This window comes from Arvicanthis niloticus, chromosome 6 (assembly GCF_011762505.2).
Source record: "Arvicanthis niloticus isolate mArvNil1 chromosome 6, mArvNil1.pat.X, whole genome shotgun sequence".
Taxonomy (NCBI): Eukaryota; Metazoa; Chordata; class Mammalia; order Rodentia; family Muridae; genus Arvicanthis; species Arvicanthis niloticus.
Genome location: NC_047663.1, coordinates 48,763,296 through 48,778,369, shown reverse-complemented (window position 1 = coordinate 48,778,369; position 15,074 = coordinate 48,763,296). Strand labels below are relative to the sequence as shown.

At 39.2% G+C, this 15,074-nt stretch overlaps 1 protein-coding gene across 2 annotated transcripts in view; it reads left to right on the top strand.

The window, feature by feature from the left end:
* The window catches only part of Ankfy1 (ankyrin repeat and FYVE domain containing 1), a 72,289-nt gene that overhangs the window by 1,520 nt on the left and 55,695 nt on the right, over window positions 1–15,074 (top strand). The window lies entirely within an intron of this gene.

Here is a 15,074-nt window from a genome sequence, read left to right as displayed (position 1 = left end):
GGAGGGTATGATGTGAGATCGTGAGTAGTGTAGAGCTTTTATTTATTTATTTATTTATTTATTTATTTATTTTGGTTTTTCAAGACAGGGTTTCTCTGTATAGCCTTGGCTGTTCTGGAACTCACTCTGTAGACCAGGCTGGCCTCGAACTCAGAAATCCGCCTGCCTCTGCCTCCCAAGTGCTGGGATTAAAGGCGTGTGCCATCATTGCCTGGGAAGAGCTTTTAGAGGGAATCTGAGTGGTGGGGAAATACATGACCAAATTTCAGGTGGAAGAGGGTTTAGTTTTTCATTCAGTGATTTTTATTGAGAACTTAATTGTGTTTGTGCACAGGTTCCAGTTGTGGGGAATTATTACAGGCCAAAGTCAGCACACTTATTGTTGACTTTTGGTTGCCTTGAGGTGATTAGAAACATTTATTTAACCAGTGGACCATACACTGTAATGACAAACATCCAGGATTAAATGGTTGGAGGGCTGAGGTGATGAGGAGATGACAGTCTTCCTCTGTGACCCTAGATACAGGCCAGTTTCCTAAGTCCCAGTGAAGACTGTTGAAAATGATGTTGCAAAATTCAACTAGGAAAATTTGAGGAACAAAGAAAAACAGAATTACTATAGATATTTTGTTTCTTATGCTACATGTGTTTTGTTTGGTTTGGTTCTGTTGCTGCTTGTCTAACTGGCTGTGTTCAGAGATATTCAGAAACACGAAGAGCAAAATTTTGTGGGATGAAAAACTTAAGATTATTTGTCAGCATACTCAAGAAGCTTTCCTGGTAATTGGTTATTTGGTGGTGGTTCAGGTTTGGGAATTAGTACTCAGGAATAGTAAGCAGAAGCTGAGAAACCATGTATTCAATAAATTATCTGACTTGTATAGAAAACTTTGTTTTTCCTATATCTACTCACATGACTGAATACAGGTACTTAAGTCCACTCTAAAAGCTTTTATCCCTCCCTTTTAAATTTTTTTTTTGCCATGGGGTCTCACTTTTAGCCCTAGTGGGCCTGGAACTTGCTGGGTAAATGGAGCTAGTTTGGAACTCACAGAGACACTGCCTACCAGTGTCTTCTGAATTTGGGATTAACAAAAGGGGTATGCTGCTATCCTAGCCTCTAAAAGAGAGTTCTCTTTTCATTTTGTATATTGTTTTATACAATCTAATCTGTGTTTTCTTTAAACTCCACTGAACCATTTTAAGTTTGCGTGTGATCTTTCTGTTTTTACTTTTTCTCCTTCAGTTTACTCACACAGCCTCTTTCAGTTTTTTACATTCTCTTTAAAGCAAACTTGATCTATGCCAGATGTGGTAGCTCCCACACTTGGGAGACAAAAAACAGTAGAACCAGCAGTTCAGGGACATCCTCAGTAGTGTGGCAAGTTCAAGGCCAGCCAGGGATGCATGAAATGTCTCAAAAAGAATAAAAATTATGGCCAGGTCAATGCTCAGTGGCTACAGGCTTGCTACCAACCCTGACCACCTGCATTGCTCACAGAGAAGGTGGGAACTGACTCCACAGATTGTCACAGTAGTGCCACTTCCAGTGCTTAACATTTCCAGTGTTCCAGCCATGGAACAGTCCCCTCCAAAGAAATGAGTAAATAAAATCACAAAACATAAATCAGGGTTTACCTCTCCTATTCTTTCAAAGAATTTATATTTATTTTTATCTTACATGTATGGATCTTTTGCTTGCATGTAGTATGTTTTGTATACCACATGTATGCCTGATGCCTGAGGAGGCCAGAAGAGAACATGAGATCCTCTGACCTGGACTTACAGATAGTTGTGAGTCACCCTGTGGTTGTTGAGAATTGAATCTAGGTCTTCTGGAAGAGCAACCAGTGTTCTTAATTGCTGATCCATCACTCCAGCCCCACCTCTCCTGTTCCTAGACTCTCAATTGAGGGATTGCCTTCATCATACTGACTTGTAGGCAATTCAGTTGTTCATTTTCTTGTTTAATGATTGGTTTGGGAGGGGCCAGACCACTGTGAATGCTGCCACCTCTGGGCAGGTAGTCATGGGTTATATTAGAAAGCAGGCTGAAAAAGCCATGGAGTAATCCAGGAAGTAGCTCCACGGCCTTGGTTTCAGTTCCTCCCTCCAGGTGCCCGCTTTGACTTCCTTCAGTAAATATCAGTGGGGGATATGGAAGCCAAATAAATGTATTCCTTCCCAAGTTGCTTTTGATCATGTTGTTTTATTGAAGCAATAGAAAAGAAACCAAAACATCATATAAACTGCTGGATTCAACTTTATTACTTTGAAAACCATCACTTTGCTAGGAGTGCCCTAACTACCACCTGTTAACTTGGTTTTGGGATAGTGTCTCTCTTTGTGACCCATTACTTGAAGTCCTGATCTTCCTGCCTTATAGATATGCAAACCATACCTGGCTTCCTTAAACTACTGTCTTAATTGCTATTCTGTTGCTGAGAAGAGTCAGCATGACCAAAGCATTTTATTGTTGTGAGTTGAAATTGCTCATAGATTCAAGAGGCTTATTGGTTACCATTATGAGGAGGACATGGAGGTGTGTAGGCAAGTGCAGGAGCTGAGAACACTATACCCTGATCCACAGGCAAAGAGACAGAGAGAGACAGAGACAGAGACAGAGAGAGAGAGAGAGAATATGAGAGAATGTTTGTGTCACCCCAGTGAGAGAGAGAGAGAGAGAGAGAGAGAGAGAGAGAGAGAGAATGTGAGAGAGAATGTGAGAGAACTCGTGTGTCACCCCCAGTGACACACTTCCTTCAATAAGGCACACTTCCTAATCCTTGTAACCCTTTCAAACTGTTTCACTCCCTGGTAACCAAGCATTCAAATATATGAGCCTATAGGGCCATTCTTTTTTTTTTTTTTTTTTTTTATGATTTTTTTAAATGATGTTTTTATATTTTTTAAAAGATTTATTTACATTGGTGTTCTGCCTCTATGTATGACTGTTTGAGGGTGTCAGATGCCCTGTAACTGGAACTGCATACAGTTGTGAACTGACATGCATGTTCTAGGGTTTGAACCTGGGTCTCTGGAAGAGCAACCAGTGCTTTTAACCTCTGAGCCATCTCTCCAGCCCCTATTGGGCCATTCTTAATTCAAACGACCACAACTATTTTTTTCTAGCATATTTAAGTCTTAATAATGCCCAATTTTTAAAAGATTTTTATTTACTTATGTGATTTGTGTATTTGAGTGCTTTATTTGCATGTGTGCTTGCCTGACAGAAATGGACATCAGATCCCATTACAGATAGTTGTAAGCCATTGTGTGGTTGCTGGGAACTTAACTCAGGACTTCTGGAAGAATAGCCAGTGCTCTTAACCACTGAGCTATCTCTCCAGTTACAATAAAGTATAATTTTTGAGTTGGAGATACAGAGTGCTTACCTTGGGTCTATTCCCAGCACATCAAAAAACACTTTGAGATTGTAATATGATTACAATATTTTTCCCTTTTCCTCCCTCCAAACCCTCCCTTATACTCCTCTCTACTCTCCTTCAAATATGTGACCTATTTTTCCACTAATTGTTAATGCATGCAGGTATGTGTGTGTTTATACACACATAGATATATATTCCTAAGTATGACCAATTTATAAATGTTACTTGTATGTATATTTTTCTGGGTTGTCTGTTGGCCACTGGATAGCCAGTTGGTGTCCTTGTCCCTGTAGAAGACCATCTCTCCCTCTCCCAGCTCTCCTCAGTTGCCTATAGTTTTTTGTGTAGGGTTGAGGCCTTGTGGGCTTTTCCCAGTTCACTGTGGCATATGCATTGATAGTGGCCTTATTCAGCTCACATTTAAACAGTCTATTCGTGATAATTACTAGGGACACAATTTCTCATCACACTTACTTATCCTCTGGCTCTTACAGTCTTTCTGTTCTCTTCTAGAATATTCCTTGAGCCTTAGATAGATGCAGGAGTGTTTTGTAGATGTATCCTTTAGGACTGAGCTTCACAACTCTGCATTTTGATTGTTTTTCTTTAGTGGTCTCCATGTATTGCAAAGAGAAGTTTCCTTGGTGAAAGGTGAAAATTGCACTTATTTGTGGGTATAAGGAAAAATTGTCATAGATTCTTAGGGATTATGCAGGTTTAGTAAGTTAGTGGTTATTGTTTCTACTTCAATAACCATGTCTTCACCAGCACTGAGTAGTTAGCTAGGTTCCAGTAGTAGACATGGTTTCCCTCTCATTGAGTGAGTCTCAAATCCAATTAGAGAGCTGTTAAGTACTGCGAAGGTGTCCTTGCCTCTGCTGCATCCACTGCTGCACCCTTGATGTTGTCTTGCCATGGTGGTTGCTGATGTGACTTACAGATGTCATAGTGGGAAGGCATTTTTGTTTTGTTTTGTTTTGTTTTGTTTTTGAGACAGAGTTTTTCTTTGTTGCCCTGGCCACTCTGGAACTCTGTCTATAGGTCATGCTGGTTTCTAACTCAGAGATCCACCTGTCTCTGCCTTCCGAGTGCTGGGATTAAAGGCATGCACCACCACTGCCTGTGAAAATTGTTTCTTTTTATGTCTATAGTATTTTGCCTGCATGTGTCTATGTTTATCGTGTGCATGCCTGGTGCCCAAGAAGATAGGAAGAGGACATTGGATCTCCTGCAACTGGAGTTACAAATATTTGTGAGCCATCATGGGTGCTAGAATTGAATCTGGATTCTCTGTAAGACTGGCTCTTAATCATTGAGTCTTTGCTCCAGACCCCAAAAGTAAAATTTGAAAAGCAAAAAATCAAAAACATAAATGGTTTGTTATATAGTTGTAGACATTTACTAATTTAGTAGAATTAGATCAGGAAAATAATTCTTGGGGCAATTGAATAAGGTGAAGACATTCCTTACACTGACCATTCACTGGTCAGTACCATAGCCTCTAGCCAATACAGCCACTTGAAATTAAAATTGAGTCCTGTTAAACACTTAGTTCCCAGCCTCATTAGTCTCATTCCAAGTACTCAGCAGCAATGTGGCCAGTGGCTTCTTGAGTAAGCAGATAAGTAGAATATTGTGCCACAAAGAAAGTTCTCTTGGAGGAATTGTTCCAGAAAGTGCCTCATTAGCATTGGATGGTAAAATGGGAGCAAAGAAACTCTCCAGCTTTGAAATACATCTTCACTCATTCAGCAAGTCACAGGCCATTGCTAATTTATCTAGTCTGTTGATGTTTGGGGTATTATCCCTTCCATAGCATCCTTCCTCGTCTCTACCTTTTTCTTTGACTGTGCCATGAGCTGTGTCTGTTAATTTTACTTTTGTGGATGTTTTTATTTGTCACTTTTGACCATGCTTGTCTTGAACTCAAAAGATCCTTCCAGGTTACCTCCTGAGTAGCCTGGATTATATAGGTCGGTTGTTCTTGGGAAATTTTCTTTTCACAAAGAGCAGAGATTAGCAGTTTACTAGTGACTAGCTGTGTCAGGAGTAGAGCTAATGAATCACGCTGAGACAGGCTTTAGTTAGAGCCAAAGGGATTTGCTGAAGGTGATTACAGAGATCTGATTTACAGTTTTACCAAACAGCAGGAGAAACTGCTATCTCTAGAGTTTGCTGAATCTGCATAGATGTGGTATTTGTTAAGCTCCACCTGGTAGGCACTGTAGGGAGGAAGAGATTAACTTGGAGTTGGGGTGGTGCCTGGAGTCAGTGGTTTAAGAGTAGCAACAGCTAGTTTACTCACAGAGAACTTTGAAGTCTAAGAAGCATCAACAAAAACTTGAAGTAAAAGATGAAAAGTGCTTAGGGTTTTCTTTGAAAATTCAGAATAGGAAGAGATTTTTTTCTAGGGAAGTAGTGGGAAATGTGTTGTAAGTAGTTATTATTTGAGGCGCTAGTGTTTAAGCCAGGCTTTGAAAAATGGTGTCTTTTAGAATGTAGGGCTGTGAGAACTGGGAAAGATCGATGTTGTCGGTGGAAGGAGTAGTGGGATTCATGAGGTTGGAAAGGCATGTTAAGGGCCAGCTCATGAAGGGCGTTTTAGCATTGGAAGTTGTATCCTACAGAACAGAGAGTAACATAGCTGAGTCAAGGGAGTGACCAGCATTGTCTAATGAATGTGCCTGCAGTGTAGGACGTAGATTTTGGAAGCCAGAGAATAGGCTGTAACAGTCAGTGAGTTATTTGGTTTAGGGATATTGGAGCCTCTGAGACTGATGTGAGAGAAACTGTGGAAGGAATAAAAGGACTTTTGAAACCTGTTTGAATGTTGGAAAGGTATCTAGAGGGTTTTGGATGACTCTGATGATGGCTAGGCTGCTAATGGAATCAGATTTGATTCCATATATTTTTTAGAAGTGGAAACATTTATTAAGGTCACAGTTTCAGACTATTCTGTTATGTCCTCTTGGCCCCATGGACTTGAACAGAATGGCACAGGAATGTGTAGCACAAGAGAGTTGTTGTTCACTTTGTGGGTTTACCACTTTCTTCAAATGGTGCCACCATCTGGAGACCAAGCTGAGAACAAATACTTGGACCTCACTTGGGGGGCTGTCTTCATATTTATTTATTTATTTTTTATTGCTGTGAAGATACCATAGCCAGGGCAACTTAAAATAGAATTTATTGGGGGCTTACAGTTCCAGAAGGCTAGACACCATGATAGCATGGCAGAAAGCATGATAGCAGGAAGGCAGGTATGGCACTGGAGCAGTAGCCAAGAGTTCACATCTCCATCACATACAAACTGGAGGCAGAGAGCTAACTGGGAATGATGCTTTCTTTTGAAACCTCAAAGCACCCCCCCCCCCAACAAGACCACACCTCCAAATCCTTCCCAAACAGTTCTACCAACTGGGGACCAATCTATATATATATGAGCCAATAGGGGGCCATTCTTATTAGGACCACCACAGGACATACTTGGCTGCTTTTAGTAACCACTAGTTGATTATATGTAGCAGGAAATGTTTCTAGGTTGTATCAGTTCCAGGGGGAAAAGAGCTACTTAGGTAGTAATCATTGAGTAATCTATGACACTAGCTGTATCAGTGCTTTGCAGTTTTGAAAAATATGTGACATACCACTAATACTAAAGACAGACTAAACAGTTATCTGGAATTCAGAAAAAGGTTCATAGCCCGTACAAACTAATAGGGATGAGAAAATGAGTAAGACTGAAGCTTTTGTTTGGTTTTGGCTAGTTTTGGTTTCATTTTTGAGTCAGGATTTTACTATGCAGCTCTGGCTGGCCTGGAGCTTAACTGAGTAGATCAAGCTGGCTTAGAACTCAGAGAGATCCATCCACCTGCTTGGTCTCACTAGTGCTTGGATTCAAGGTGTGCATCACCATACCTACCTTTGAAGTTTCATTTTTAATGTGACTTCCAGAAGAGAATATACGTGCTGGCTAATCTCAGTTGTTAATTTGATAACATCACTTGGGAGATGGGCCTCTGGGAAGTTAATTGAAATGAGAAAACCTGCCTCCTGTGGGTGGCACCATTCCCTGGGCTGGGGTTCTGAGTTGTTTAAAAAGGAGAAAATGAGGTGAGCACAAGCATTCATTGCTTTCTGCTTCTTCACTGTGGATGCAAAGTGACCATCTGTCTCATTCTCCTGCTGCTTGACTTCTCCACTCTAAGTAACCTCATACTGGGAACCTAAAATAAAATCTTTCCCTTTAGTTGCTTTTGCAAATTTTTATCACAGTAACAAAGAAAGCTGCAGGTCACTGGGGAAGGCAGAATTCTCAGCTGATTTGTGTACTGTGCTGTTCTTTTTTTTTTTTACTGATCCAGACTGACCCAGTAGCCAGGAGTCTTCCAGAGGCGCTGCCTTCTGCTGTCAGTCACTGCATCATGTAGTTCCTGTCAGCTCTTACAAAGGCCTCAACTTAGACTTGTGGGGAAGCTTTGAAAAGCTCAAACAGATGCCTTTTCTACCTTTTATTGAATCAGATTTTAAGCAAATAACCCCAGTCTATGTTTGTTATGCTGTAACTTTACATTTTTTTTTCTTGAGGTTTTATTTATTTCTGTCTCCCCTCTGTATGAAGATCTTGCCTGAATGTATGTCTGTGTGCCGGTGCTGTGGAGGCCAGAATATTGGATTCCCTGGGACTGGAGTTAAACTCAGTAGTAACTTTCCTCTGGGACTGGAGTGAAATAATTTCTTAAAGCAAGCTTGATAGTTTCTAGAATTTGTCAAATCATCCAAGGCTTGAATCTGTAATGGATCCTCTTACTTTGGCTTCCTGAATGTTGGGATGAACATGAGCCACAGTGCCTGGTTTACTAGATTATTTTTTTTAAAGGTATAGACCTAGAGTATTAAATATCTATACCTATTATATCTAATACCTCTTTTAATTAGGACTATTATTGCTGTTATAAAACATGACCAAAAGCAACTTGGGGAGGAAAGGGCTTACTTATTCTTTTATTTTTTATTCTTTCAGCCTGCTTTTTCTTATAGTACCCAAGACCACCAGTCCAGGGATGGCACCTCCCACATCAGTCACTAATTAAGAAAATGCCCTACAGGCTTGCCAATAGCCTGATTTTATGGAGACCTTGAGGTTCCCTTCTTTCAGAAGACTATAGTTTGTGTCAAGCTGACATAAAACTAGCCAGCATAGTACCACTGTATATTTACTCATAGCTCGACACTTTTTTGGTTAAAGGACAAGATGCAGAATGACAGGGATGCTAGGACCCTGAGTTTCCTCTGTACTATCCTTCCAACAGTATTTCAGTCTTTGTCTGCTGCTTCCCTCATGTGGCGCCAGTTTGCATTTTCAATCATAAATACATTGTTATTTTCTTGCGCTCTGTTGAATAGATATTTATTTACTATCTTTGATTCATGAATACCTCATTATCACACTGATTGAATAATTCAGCCTGCACTCTCACAGGTCTAAGTGAGGAGCAGTTAGTAACTCAGTTCCAGTGAGATGCATTTCTACTTTAGTTGCCAATGAAAAAAGAATGATGTATGTTCTAGGTACACACTGAAGTGAAATGAAGCGATAAGTGTTAGAAACAAAAATTATTCTTGTAAATTCTTGTAACTCTTTTTTTAAGAGCTGAAGACTGAACCCAGGACCTTGTTCTTGCTAGGCAAGCACTCTATCACTGAGCTAAATCCCCAACCTCTGGCACACGCCTTTTTTTTTTTTTTCTTGTAACTCTTAAAATACTATTTTATTTAACATAGTCTTTAGAGTAATTTCACTTTTATGTAATTGACATTGAAACATATTTAAGGATAAAGTAATTTACTCAATAAATTATACAGAAAAGTTCACTGCTAAAATTATGAGTACTATGTAAGAATTATAAGACTATAGAGAAAGGAAATGTCTGTGTTTTGTTAATCTCAAAAGACTAGCATAATGATGTAAACTTAGATAGTCTAAGCTTCTTGGGAGGCTGTGTTGGATCTCTTGAGTCCATGAGTTCTAGATCAGTTTGGGTAACATAGACTTCATCTTAATTTTAAAAGGAGAGAGAAAAATGAACTAGGGATATAGGTTAGTCATAGACCAGTTGACTGGTATTCATGAGGCCCTTAGATTTAGTCTTTGTTATATACACAGACTTTATAAACCAGTGTGGCTTGGAACTAGAGTAACAGAAAGAGGATAGACCACGTTTAAAAAGGAGGATAGAAAGAGTGTGTATTTCCTAGACTAACAGATCAGCTAATGATATTTTAAATCTTTGATATCCTGACATAAGATCTTGTATCAGACAGTATGGTATAATAAAGATGGGCTTAGACGTAAAAATATACCAGCTGTGCACCATGCCTTCAACATACGAGCCTCCTGGGGGACACTATATCCAACTATAGCAAATCTGTCTTTATTCTCTCCTGCTATTGTGTGATTTTTAGGCAGTCTTTCACTTAAGTGATTTTAACTGCTAAGTAGCATACATAAATATGGCTAGAAGTTGAGATAATGAATGTGAAATACTTGACTACCATAGAAAAATATTAAAAGCAATTACATGCCTAGGGAAATGTTTTGTGGTAAAAGTGCTTGCAGTACAAGCCTGATGGCCTGAGTTTGGATCTCCAGAACCCATGTAAAAGCTGGAGAGATGGTGCAGCAGTTAGCTCTTCTGCTCTTCCAGAGGATCTATCTGAGTTTGGTTCTTTGCATCCATATCAAGTGGCTCACTACTGCCTGAGCTCCAGCTGCAGAGGATCTGTTGTCTCTGGCCTCTATAGGTACCTGCATTCACATGCACATTCTCATGTGCAGACACACACGTACACATAACTAAAATAGTAAAAATATGACTTTTGAAAAAGCTGCATATAGCACTGCAGGTTTTAGTAATCTCACTAATTGGGGTAGGGATAAAAAGTGCACATGCATACACAAAAATATTATTGGTTTTGTGGCCTGAAAATTTCTTTTTTGACTGACCGTAACCTTTAACTTATTCTGGTCCTTTTACTTCAATCTCACAAATGCTAGAATTATAGACATGTGCTGTCACCCCCTCTCTTTTGTGTGTGTGTGTACATGTTTATACACATGTGTATGTATGCCTGGATACATGATGTATGTATTTGCATATGCTATGGATTTATTCTAAAGCCTTACTCCTTATTAGGCAAGTGCCCCTATGAATGTGGCTCTCTTCAATCTATCCTCAGCTCTCTTCTTGAAGACAGTCTTGTGAGTTGCCCAGACAAGGCTTCAACCCTGCATCTACTATCTTGGTTTCCTTAGTAGCTGTATTACAGAGTCTTGTAGCATCTGGTCTAGCTTTTTTTCTTCCTCTTTTTTATTTTGGGAAACTAGATTCTATGAAACTGTAGATAGTTATTCAGCAAGAAGTTATTAGAAGGGCTGGAGAAATGGCTCAGCAGCTAAGAACACTTGCCTTTCTAACAGAAGGCCCAAATTTGGTTCCCAGTACCCACATCAGAAGGCTCACAACCAACTATACTCCAGTTCTAGGGTATCCAACATGTGTTTTAGCTACATATTCAATAGGTTCATTCTGTTATTTTGAGTTTAATTTCTATATACAGTAGGCTATAAGTTGGGCTTTGTGTTTTTCATATGGCTATCAAATCACTCTAAACTGACCATGTTGGCTTATTAAAGTGTTGTGCCACCATTGCTGAGTTATTAGCTGTGCATATGAAGGTCTATTTGTAAGGGTTTTTTGTTTTGTTTTGTTTTTTGTATTGCATTTCTCTAAAATTGTGTTGCTCCCAACACAATACTATTTAAATTTCTGTAGCACTTGCATACATGTAGAAATTGAGACATGTGAATATTTTACCTTTTTTTAAAAATTTGTCTAATAAGTTCTTTGTATTTTCATCTAAATTTTAGAATTCTGATCTACAAAGAACCTGAAGGGATTTGTTTTTAAAGGATTAATTTATTATGTATACAGCATTCTGCCTGCATGTATAGCTGCAGGCCAGAAGACGGCATCAGATCCCATTACAGATGATTATGAGAAATCATGTGGTTGCTGGGAATTGAACTCAGGACCTCTGGAAGAGCAGTCAGTGCTCTTAACTGATGAGCCATCTCTCCAGCCCCTGAAAGGATTTTTATTGGAATAGTGTTGAATCTAAGTCAATTCAGAGGGAGCTAGCATTTTAATTATATTGGGCCTTCTAACCCATAAATGTTTTTTTAGGTAGTTCTTAATATCTGTCATCAATGTTTTATTGTTTTCAGTGTGTACATACTGCACATTTTTGCCAGCCCTAAATAGTGTGTGTGTGTGTGTGTGTGTGTGTGTGTGTGTGTGTGTATGTGTGTATGTGTGTAACAGGTTATGTTACAAAGGGTGGCCTTGAATTTTTAAGTGATCCTAGGAGCTAGGATCATAGGACTGTGCCATCACATTCATTTATGGGGAGCTGGGGATGGAATACAGAGCTTGTATGTTATGAAATGCTGTATCCACTGAAGAACATCCCAGTTCCACAGTGCTATACTGTTGTGAATAGATGAGAACAGTTTGTAAATGATAACTCCGTTTTCAGGTCTAGGAAATATGTAAGGTGGAAATATAAAGGGGGTGTTGATTTGAGGAGGATGTTAAATTTGATTTGGGATTTTTTTGTTGTTGCTGAATTTGTAGTACCAATGGGCTATGCTTCCATTAGGAGAGAAGGACTAAGAAAGCTGGAGTGTTACAACTCAGAAAAGGTTTTCCTGAGTGGGAAGCAGAGGATGAGCAGGTGACCTAGATGCCCACCTTGAATAGTTTACATGGTTGTGACAGTAAAATGTGAGCTAGCAGAAGACCACACTTAAGGAAGAAAGTTTAAGTCATATGTCTGAATTTTGTAAAATTGTATCTTTTAAAAGTAGATTATCAAATTAGGAAATGAAGGTTATGTAAGAAAAGAACTAGAAAAGAAGAGGATAGAAGTAAGCCAGAAACAGCGTTGCTAATACAAAGTCTAACTCTACAGAGAGCTTAAATAAATTGTCAGGCCGTTGATTGGGTGATTTTATTATTGTGACCCAGTAGTGTGCCTAGAAGGCAAGATTAAGATGAGGAAGGTAATGGAGGAATCAGAGTTGCTAAAGGGGCTCTGCTGGAGAGTAGGGGAAGACAAGATGGACTAGTCAAGCTGGAGGCCAACTGGAGAAGAGACATTTACCCTGCAGGAGTAGCACAGACATGCTGTCCTCTGCTAGCTCTCTAGATATCGGCATCTTTATTTTAACTCAGTTCTATAGGTATATGCACATGCCTCTGTGCATGTGTGGAGGTCAGAGGACAACTTTTACAAGTTGATTCTATTCTTTCACTGTGAGTCCCAGGCTCAGGGCATCAGATTTGTAGGACAAGCTCTTTTTACACACTGGGCTATTTTTGTAGGCTCTGAATGCCTGTTGTTTTTCTTTCTTTCTTTCTTTCTTTCTTTCTTTCTTTCTTTCTTTCTTTCTTTCTTTTTTTTTTGTCTTAAACATCTTGGATTAAATCAAGACTGATAAACTGTTAGAAAGTACAATTGTTTAAAAAAAAAAAAAAAGAAACAAAAAGTACACCTTTGGGCTGGTGAGATGGCTAAGAGTACTTCTAGAGATCCTGAGTACAATTGTCAGCAACTACATGGTGGCTCACAACCATCTATAAGGGGATCTGATGCCCTCTTCTGACCTGTGGATGTATATGCAGCAGAACACTCATACATTAAATAAATAAAATTTTAAAAAATACCAAATGCCTGGCCTCAGACTGGGCTGGTGAAGAGCAGATGGGGAGACGTGAGGGAATTAAATAAAAGTTGCTGACATCATTCATGTATTCAGATTCATTCACATGAAATAAATACGTCTTATTACTTACATCTATGAGCTTATTTTGGAAATTAGAGGGAGAGAAAGAAGAAGCTACCGTTGAAAATTAGCTATCTCATAGCCATAATAAATTTTATTAAATGAGCAATATTGTTAGTAATATATCCTTAGTGGCTACAATCAGCAGAGGCAGGGAAACATGTGCTTAAGGACCTAGTCAAGCCAGATCCTTGACTGCCACAGAAAAGATTCCAGAGTTAGTCTGAGTGAAGAAAAAAAATTTTAAATTAAGAGATAAGAGATGGCACATACTTTAGATTTAAGGACAAATGCTGACGTGGGGCCAGGTGGGCCTTGGAAAAAAAAGATACATCCAATACATGAGTGCAGGTTTCTCAAAAGACTTGGGTTTAGGGATCTGTACAGTGGCAGTATGTTTGGTTTGGTGGCTTTTTAAGGTACAATGCTTAAAGGATGCACTTTGCAGCAAGATTTAAAGATTAAGCAATGTTTAAAATTTAAGTGAGGGGGCCAGGTGTGGTAGTGCATACCTTTAATCTCAGCACTCAGGAGGCAAAACTCTTTGTGAGTTTGAGGCCAACTTGGTCTACATAGTGAAATCCAGGATAGCCAGATGGCATATACCTTTAGTACAAGCACTCTGGGAGTAGAGGCCAGCCTGTTCCAAATACAGAATCTTACTCGGGCCAGGCAGTGATATAGTGAAAGCTTGTCCCCTCCCTCCTTTTAAATAATAAATAAAGGTTACATTTTAAGAAAGAATATATAAGTTTGTTTACTTATTTATCTTAAAGAATTTTCTTTAGTAAATGAAATTGTAAGGTGGTTTTATGAGGAGTATTTTTGGGGGAGTTAGGGTTAAGAAGAGCATTCATAGGACTAAACCCAAGTCAGAACCATTCTGACCCTAGGTAAGCAGAATGTGATGTTTTTAGCATTCTTGTTGCAGTGTTTTGACAAGAAGTATCTCTGTAGGCAAATTGGTTTTAATTGCTTGTGTGAAATGTAAACTAGATTCCAGGGTAAGTTTTTCCTTTCTGTTGTGCTATGGTCCCTCCCTGTTCTGTGACACAGAGCCTGTACTTTCCGTGTTAGTGATGAGTTCTCTCTGCTCAACAGAGAGATTAGGAGTGCTTTCCTGGATCTTTAGTGTTGAGTCACTGTGAAGAGCTCTTCAGAGTCAGTGATCTGAGTCTCTTAACATAAGATGCTTAGGGTAAATTTAAGTCCAACTTGCTGATTTTTTGTTTTGTTTTTTTCAAAACCAGGTTTATTGTAAGTATTGTTTCCATCTCCAGATGGTGTTGGCACATACCTTTAATCCCAACACTCAGGAGGCAGAAGCAGGTGGATCTCTGAGTTTGAGGCCAGCCTGGTTTATAGAGCAAGTTCCAGGACAGACAGGGCTACACAGAGAAACCCTGTCTTAAAAAAATCAAAAACAAAACAAAACAAAAACAGGAAAAGAAAAGAAAATGTTTGGGGGCTGGAGAGATGGCTCAGCAGTTAAGAGCACTTGCCACTCTTGATTTCCAGCATCCATACAGTGCTTACATCTGTCTTTATCTCCAGTACTAGGTGATCTGGTGCCCTCCCGACCTTTGTGGGCATCAAGCATACATACATGCAGGCAGATCACTTACACATGTACAAATGAATGCATGTTTTATAAAGACAAATGTTTGATTTCCAATATTTGTGGGACAAATAATTATAGAATTAGAAAAAAATGTTACTGTTGCCATAAGTGCTTTTCATGTTTATTTTCCTGGGAATATTGATTTATACCTGAGATT